The sequence below is a fragment of the Cygnus atratus genome, chromosome 4 (assembly GCF_013377495.2).
Source record: "Cygnus atratus isolate AKBS03 ecotype Queensland, Australia chromosome 4, CAtr_DNAZoo_HiC_assembly, whole genome shotgun sequence".
Taxonomy (NCBI): domain Eukaryota; kingdom Metazoa; phylum Chordata; class Aves; order Anseriformes; family Anatidae; genus Cygnus; species Cygnus atratus.
This window is the reverse complement of record NC_066365.1, coordinates 65,088,258-65,097,226: the sequence shown is the minus strand read 5'-3', so window position 1 is coordinate 65,097,226 and position 8,969 is coordinate 65,088,258. Positions and strand designations below refer to the sequence as shown.

At 42.0% G+C, this 8,969-nt stretch overlaps 1 protein-coding gene across 1 annotated transcript in view; it reads left to right on the top strand.

Moving 5' to 3' along the window:
- The first annotated feature begins 1,739 nt into the window (after positions 1–1,739).
- JAKMIP1 (janus kinase and microtubule interacting protein 1) overlaps positions 1,740–8,969 on the top strand; it is a 153,233-nt gene continuing 146,003 nt past the window's right edge. Inside the window, exon 1 of the mRNA XM_035547232.2 lies at positions 1,740–1,784. The gene's annotated coding sequence lies outside the window, so the exon portion shown is untranslated. The remainder of the gene's footprint in view (positions 1,785–8,969) is intronic.

The window sequence follows — 8,969 nt, the reverse complement described above, 5'->3', positions numbered from 1 at the left end:
TACTTGATAGTGTCTTGGAAAATGGAACAAATAAGCTATATGAAGTAATTAATGCCAGCCAGGATATTCAAGTCATTAATTTTAAAATTAAAAGCAGCGTTTTCAATATAGAAGAGAAATTTCCAGGGTTATTCTGACTACAAGAATTCTTCCAGCTCCTGTCAGAAATACCTCCCTTTGGAAAGAGATTTGTTTAAATGTTGCTTAATACTGCCCTGCAATGAATGTTCCTTCTTGGCTTTAATATGTAGTCCTGACTGTTAATTGCCTTTCTCATTAAAAATGTACATTCTGTTTCAGATTTAGATTTTGGCCATTCAGTTTGGCCGTCAATAGCATTATGCTTTTGCCTGCTGGACTGAAGTATCCCATCATCAAATTTCTATTGCCATGTTGTAGCCTAGTCACCCCAGAGCTCTCCTTCCGATGAATTGCCTCAACCTACCTCTCTGAGTATGTTTCAAGATGGATGCAATTTCCTTGTGTTTGTGGTTCCTCTTTCAAATCCATCTAGCTATTTTCCCATACCCATCTCGTGTTGTGAAACTAAGTATGGATCTTGAACCCCAGCTGCAATAAAGTGAAGAAAAAAAACCAATATACTGGTAACACAGCTTATTTTCTCCTTGAGGCTGGGTCTGTCTATACAAACGCTACATTAGCCATCAATGTAACATTGAACTAATTATTGGGACAGTCCCCACCTGCTGAGATCTTGGTATTTTACTAACCGAAGCACGTTTCTCCTCCGAGGACTTGGCCAGCCACCAAACCTGGCCCATCAGACACGTACTCACAAGCAGCGCTTCAGCTCAGGTGTGTTCGAAGCCAAGGTACAACAGCGCTGAAGAGGCAGCCTGGTTGGAAACGAAGCCTGGGCCTCCGAGCCTCAAGCAGATATTCTCTTCCATTCTAACAAAATAATGAGGTTTTAAATGGCATTAGGATTTACAGCCGTCTGGTGTGGATAGCATGCGCTAGCGGTTGAGTTAATCTGACAGCTCTAATTCTTCTGTGCAACGATAGCGCCTAACATAAAAAAATTAATTCGATAAATCATTTTCAGCACTGTACTCTTGGAGGGTTGGGGCCCACCTGTACTCGGGTGGCGAGCCAAGAAGGGTCCCAAAAGGGGGCCCAGCCGGACTGGCACAGCTTCGGCCGCACCGCTCCCCTCAGGCTGGGGATGTTTCGGGGGGCACATCGCGCTTCGGGCAGTGGGGGTAGGTTGCTGGGGCGACCCTGCAAACGCTGCCCGAAGAGCTGGGACTAAAAACCATCAGGACCCGCGGAGCGGCCGCCTCGTGTCCGCTGTCCCCTCCTTATCCACAGAGAGCCGCCCCGCTCCCCTCAGCGCCACCACCGCACCCCTCAGCCGCCGCCCCGCTCCCCTCAGCGCCGTCACCGCGCCCCTCAGCCGCCACCACCGCCACCCCTCACCGCCACCACCACCACGACCACCACCACGACCACCACCGCTCCCCGGTGTGGCGGCGGCGGGGCTCCCCGCCCGCCCGAGGCGGGGCTGCGGGGAGCGGCAGGGCCCGGCGCCACTGGCGAGCTCGGCTCGGGGCCACCGCCTCCCGAGGGCGGGCCGCCGGTGACAGCCGGGGAGGGAGCCCGGGGTGGGGACCGGAGCCGGCATCCGAGGTGCAGCCGCCGCTCGCTCCGGCGGCTCCGCCCGCAGCGCTGCGGGTCCAGGAGGGTCCCTGAGGGGGCGAAGAGGGGACAAGGGGGCTCGGGGAGCCGGCGGGGCGCTGCCGCCGGTGCCGGCTGCGGCGTGGGTGAGTAGCGGCGGCGGGAGGGATGAGCGGGGGAGGCAGGCAGGATGCTGCCGTGCTCGGAGACTTTGACCGTGCGAGGGGATAAAAGTGTCAGCCCGCGGCTGGGCGAGGCCGTGCCCGGTCTCCGCTCGCCCCTCGGTGCCGCTGAACCGGGCAGGGCGGCCGGTCCTCGGCGGGGCTGGGCGCTGCCTGTCCCGGGGCGGCGAGCTGGGGCGCGGCTGCTGCGGGAAGGGAGAGCCCCAGAGCCGACCCGGACCCCCCTGAGGGGTCGTCCCCGTGTCCCTACCCACCTCCGTGCCCCCCCCGGGTCGGGAGGGGCGCACAGCGATGCCCGGCGCCCCGCCGCCCTCCTGCCCGCCCTACCTGGGGCCCAGCCCGGCTCCTGTCAGCCCAGCCCTGCTCCCTGGGGATCCCAGGAGCAAATCCCAGGCCTGCCCTCGAAAGACTCGCAAGATGAGGCCTTTATTTGATTTGATTTTTTCCATGAGGGGTGCTGGCAGGCTGTTATTTACATAATATCCCTGCTTAAGTGTGACCTCTTCTCTAATTGGAGGCTTCCTTGCCATTTTCTATGGCAACACCACAGAACGGATAGCTGGGGGGGGGCTGGATGAGAGGAATATCGAGATACAGGGTGATTTGGGTTTGTCAGCTGCCCATTAGGATTGGTTTGTCATGAGGAATAACTGAGGTTTGGGGGAAAGTTCCTCATCTCAGCCCTTAAGGCAGCCAGTAGGCCCGTGGGTCACTGCAGATCTGCCGGATCTCTATTTAAAGAGGGGATGGAGCAGGCACAGCTTCCACAAGCAATTAGGAACAATTTTTGTTAGGTTTTTACAGATTAGAACTCATATATTACTAGCCTGACTAATGCCTTAAATGTACCGTGCTGCCTATAAATAAACAACAAATTCTAAGGAATGATATTAATTTAAACACATTTGATATTATATATATATATATATATATTGAGATCATGGAATTATTAGAAGGAAATCCTAGCAAATTTCATAAGGAGGAAGAAAATGAGTCCCATTTCATTTCCAGATTCCTTTTGCTCCCTAAGATCCCTGCCATATACTTAGGACCTATCATGTATACACAGTAACGTCTTTTCTTCCTTGGTTGGTTTCACTGACAGTAAGCATGATGCGCGTATGCATTTATGCAGGAATGGGATTCTGTAATGCTTATTAGGGTCTTACGTGTTTTATCTCTGTGAGATGCCTGTTCCGGTTTCAGGTTTTATATAGCTAGGGGTGAATACGCTTTGTGTAGGTTTTCTAAAGCCTGCTTAAAATAAATGTTTTCTGATTGTAAGAGACACTAATTCATGGTGCATTTAGGCAGGAAGGTTTTATAAAGAGTTTTAAATTCTGCTTAATTATTGTTTGAGGTGGTGCTTTTATTCTGCATTGAAAATATGCATGCTTACTATTAATAATGCTAAAATTAGTTACTGTAATAGAGGAGCTGTGGTATTCTCTAGGGTTTATAAATTTGCTTTCAATTTCTGTTCCCTGTTGTTTATATTTCTCATTCCATTGGGATGACTTTGTTTCTTGCACCTGAGGGAGAGCGGCGTCTTTCTGGGGTTTGGGTGTTTGTTTTGGATTGGTGGAGGTGTTGAGGATGTTAACGTGAAGTTAATTCATACGCTGGAGTTTTAAACAGGAGGGCCAAGAATGTAGGATCTGCTAGAAGAGGTGGTTCTGCTTATGGATGGAGGGAGCAGGTGTTTGGAGCAGTGCCCCACAGGTTTGAGAAGGAGGCCACCCCCTGGGGCTTCAGCCTGAGACGCTGAGGTACTAGTACTGTGGGAGTTCATTGGTGTAGAGATTTGTAGAGATCACCTTTAAGTTCTCCTGCATGCACATAAAGCATTTTTTCCCCTTCTTCTTTGAAATGCTCTGAATGATGTTCATTCTTCACTTAAATGTATGTTCCTTGAGTGTCTTAGACAGTTGTTATGGGAACGTAAGAGTTGGAAATATCCTTAAGAGGCCATGGTTTGAACCAGAGCTAAAAATGAGGCTTGAATTGGAAGAGATGTGCTTTGTTAAAAAGTTAATCTCTACTACACAGTGATAGACCCAATATTTATCATTATGCTTTTTCTCTTAGAGGCCCATCTCATTCAAGTCCCTATTTGTTTTCATTAGTATTTTTGTGTCTCTGCTAATGTGCATTCCAGTTTCCCTCCAGCACCATCTTTCTTGCAGTTTACCCCAGCTGTGCTGTCAGTTTCTGCTTTTAAATACTATTTCTCAGCATTTAAATGTTAATAGTTATTTTCATGTATAGTTTTTTTTTTCTTTCTGTTGAATATTTTGATTAGAATATGATAGAAAAATAGGGGATATAGAATTAGCAAGTATGTTGAGGTAATAAATGGGCCACATTTCTGGACAGTGTAAGGCCAGCTGGTATAAATATGTGTCAGGAACAGCACACAATGCAGTTGGTGTCGTTGGATTGCCTCTGTCAAGAAGCAAGGCTGCATGCTGCCACCTTCCAAGAGGATATATGGACGTGTACCACTGATTACTGCCGGGCTACCGATCAGTCTCAATTTATCTATTCATATATTAACTTTGGACTACAATTACTCTGCCATCCAGGAAACAAAAACCATTACATTCTTCCTCGTGTTCTCATCTGTAATCCTCCTGATTCATTTTTTTTCTCTCAACTTTCATTAACTCTATTCTGCTTCATTTCGAAGAGACAATATGCAGCCTTAATTGCAGCTTTGTGCACTGATACACAGAAACACATTCCAAGTCTTTGTTTTTAATTTAAAAATAAAAAGTTGCATATTTAGAACAGTTGCTGATTTATGGTACTTATTGCAATGTTATTCTGCATTATTCAGGAAAACCAATTTCATAGTCATTGTTTTATAGGTTATTCAGATGTTATGATAAAATATTCTGGACAATTCAAGGTCTAAAAAAGTGCTTATTTTTCTTCCCACCTTGGGAAGGCTTCCTCATATATGTGAACTTTGTAACCAATTTCTTTTTAACTTTTGCTAAGATTTTTTTAAAATATAAAGTATTACTATCCCTGACTTCAGTAATAGGTCACCTTCAGTATTGCAATAAAAATGGTACAGATTCATTCTCAACTTTGCAAAATGGAACTGTAGTAGTTTAAATTCATTTTTAACTCATTTTTTTTAAGTGGTAAATCATAGAACAGCTCACTAAAACATTCCATATGAGAAAACATGTTCTATGATCTTCCTCATATATGTGAACTTTGTAACCAATTTCTTTTTAACTTCTGCTAAGATTTTTTTTTTAAATATAAAGTGTAACTATCCCTAACTTCAGTAATAGGTCACCTTCAGTATTGCAATAAAAATGGTACAGATTCATTGTCAACAGTGCAAAATGGAACTGTGATCTTTAAAGCTTTAAGTTGGTTGATTCCTTACTTGCAATATTCCATCTCTTAGCTCCATTCATCTCATAGGAATGGCAGCTTAAGAGAAGCTAATTCAGCGTGCTGTGATAAATGAGTTCTCCCCCATTTTCCCTCAACCCAATTCCAGGCTCAAAGACTTGGCATCTTTCCACAGTTTTTCTTGAATTTGATTCATTCTTTCTTTACCATATGTACTTTCAAACAAATGCATAAATGCAAACGAAGAGCCAAATGTATCTGGGAATCTCCCACCTACAGCTGTTGTCATAAATTAGATGAGGAGTGGAAAAGGTGCTTGATGTAATGAGGAACAGTGTGAAAGGTTGCATTTCCTGTTTTGGTTTTGATGTCTTTTAGGCACAAAAATTTGGAATCACAAAGTATCTTGTTAACTGTTCACAATGGGAAATTGTATGTCAATATAAAAGAGCAAGATACGGAGTGACTGGCCATTTTGAATATATCTTTTTATCCTCTGATTATACGTTATATAAAAACATATATATACTCAGTTATTTTACTCCTTTGCTAATGTGGTGAAAAATCTAATTAACTGACACAAGTTTCTAGAGGTGAAAGTCTGAAAGATAAGCAAAAACGATATGTTTAGAAATAGTGAATAGGCTTTTTTATATTGGCTATGTCTTCCTCGAAAAGCAGTTTCCATTAGTTTGTTGTGCCATTTTTTTTTTTGCTTTGCTTTGATATTAATGGAAGATGGTTGATGAATATCATATTACTTTGATGATGACAAGACCTTTGATGTAAATATTACTTGCTTTGTTTCTTGTAGATTTTTAAAAAATACATATATTTAGACTGTGAGCTGGCATTGTGTAATCAGTATAAAATTAAGAGGGATGCTATTTCTGCTATCAGCTCAGTGTGTTTTTGTTCATGTGTTGCTTTCTTGTTCCTTACTAAACCATATCAGTAAATCCCTACTGAACATAGCCATAACCATAGGAGGATCAAGATGTCTCTTGTAACTCATGTCATTATTCTTTGAGGTTTTGTGCTGTTTTCTTCTCATTTTCAGTCCACCCTAACAGTATTTTGTCTGTTCTCTAGCACACTAGAAAGTAAGGAAGATTGGAATTGTATTAGTAAGTATGTTTTTCATGTTTCTTAGTTTCATTTTGACTTAACTTTCATCCTCTAGGATAGCTGAAAGATGTCCTCCATTTCGTTGTCTGTGACAAGACATATGTATGGAACAGTTTTAGTCACTTTTGTGATAGCTGTTACCTCTTCATTCATTACGGAAGTGTCATTAGTGCCCCACTGCTGGTTTTTTGCAGTTTCACTTTTGATTTAGCACTGATGTTAAGCATGTGCTGCAGAAGAAATGCACAGCTCCCTGGCAATAACTTCAGTAAATGGCGTACCTTTAGTTAAGGTAAGCATGGTTGTCAGCCTTCATTCTGGGCATTGACTGCTTATCTGTTTGCTTTGACTTCACTATGCAGGTGCTTATTTTTTCCTCTTAAGTATAGTATGTTCAAGTTTATCTTAAACCAAATAGATAACACAAGGATTAAAGTGAGCCAAGTGGCACGTTAGTGTAATTGAAACTGAAGTATAATAATAATAATTATTATATGGTGAGAATAAAAGTATGCAGAGCAATCTTCCTTGACTTCTTCCAAAATTGTCTTATTTCTCTTCTTTAATGATCAGAATGAGGAACATCTTATCTATCCAAAACAGACTTTTTTTTTAATAAGACTTTCTGAATTGTCATTGGTTATGGGGCTGAGATTTCATCTTGTTTTTCTGTTTTCTGTCTAGTCCAGTAACCAGCATCTGATAACTATTTACTGCACCATAATACTTCCACTTGTGCTATGAAAATCCTGTTAAATATTTTGCATTTCTTCTCACTGACTTGGATTTTACCTGCCAGACAAAGGTACAAGCCTTCTTGTAGACTACTAAATCTCTGAACAAGCTTGTTCACCACTTTATAAATACTTGTGGCAATGCACTGCTACTCTGAACCCAATCAGGGCACATTTCTGGGGAGGGGGTTGTATTTTGTGAGACAGCGATGCCATCTCTGTTGAAGTGTCTAAGCTGCAGGCACTTCTGTGATGATTTAAGTACTTCCTTCAGTTCTTTCTGCCCTATCGGGATACAAAGTCACCGTGGTCCCTGTCAGGATGGGGACAGTGTTTTGTGATGTGTTGCTTCTCTAAACTGCTTAGAAATGGGGGATGAAACCCCGTGAATACAGCTGTTTTACCTATAGAGGTGTAAAACATCACTTTCACAATGTTTCTACCTTCTGTTGATGTAGGTAGAGTCACATCTTGACATTTCCTGCAGAACAGAACCCGTCTTAGTCATTCATTACCAAACTAGTTAGATACAGACTATATTGTAATTATCCTCTTGTTAATTCAGTGGAGCTTACTTCTTAAAGAAGAATACATCATTTCCTTTCCTGGACTTTTAATTCTTAAACCGAAGAGAATGACCTGTAAGTGCATTCTATGCCAGCTTCTCAAACTGATGTCCTTTGATATTCACTCATTTAAAAAAAGATCAGAGTGGAAATCTATCTGCACTATGGTAAAATAAAATAATTCCATTGACCAATAGGATGATGGACTTAATTCTCACAAAGGCAGACTTCAGCTTCTCTGTTCTGCATAATCCTAGCAGATAATCACCCTATTAGCTTTTGCACAAGGCTTTGGCCACTACCATGTAGCATGGGGAAGGAGGATGGGTTTCTGTGCCCCCAACACTTAATGCCTGTTCTAGCAATTCAGAGTCACTTAGTAAAATGGCAAACTCTTACTAAAAACTTTAATTATATTTGCCTCATATGGAAATGAGAGTTAAATGCTTCTGCTGTCTCTTACTGCCCTATGACTAATTTTTGAATTTGTTGGCCAAATTTATTGCTCAAGCTGCATATGTAAGAGGAGTTGAAGTCTCAAAGATAATGCTCCTGCCCCAGAACTCAAGATGTGTATATTTGAATGGGATGGTTAGATGAGTTGTTGTGTTTTTGTTTTGTTTTTTGTTTGTTTTTCCTAATAATAATTATTAAAGCAGTTTCACTATTGCTTTCTGTGTAAAGAGTAACCTTGAAAAGTGAAAATTCTAGGGCTATTTCTTTTTTTTCCTGATACCTCATTATGTCCCATTAATGTTTTCAGGTTCATTTTTTTTCCTTGTTTTTAATGGACTGCTATCATGTGTTACCATTTCTCTTTAGACTCTGCATTCTAATAACCAAAAAGTCAGGGCTATTACTGTGTCTTGCAGTAAAATACCAAGATTTCCTGCACTCAGATGTATGCTAATTGTACTAATATGGCTTTATATTAATAACAAATATGCTCTGTATTGTTTTTTTTTTAATTGTCCACTGTGTGAAAAAGCCCCTAAGATTTTTATTTTTTTTCTTGTGATTTTTTCCCACATTCCCACCTTAGCCTTTCCTAGATGGCTTCTAGACTAGCTGGCTATTTCTGCTCCACAATGGGGAACTGTGACCACAGCTGTGGTTACATGGTATGGCTGAGTTAGGTTTACTCTATCTAGTTAACTAACTACTACCAGTCTAGCTATTGGGTAACAAAACAGTGCTTTCTAAGAGTACCAGTGGTAAACACAGAGTTTGTGTGTGTGTACACATGCACTAAGAAAATACTTCGTGAATTAACATACAAATAAATATGTGTCTGGAGACAGTTTATCTGACAAACTGGATGAAATAGATGGTTCCTACATTCTAGT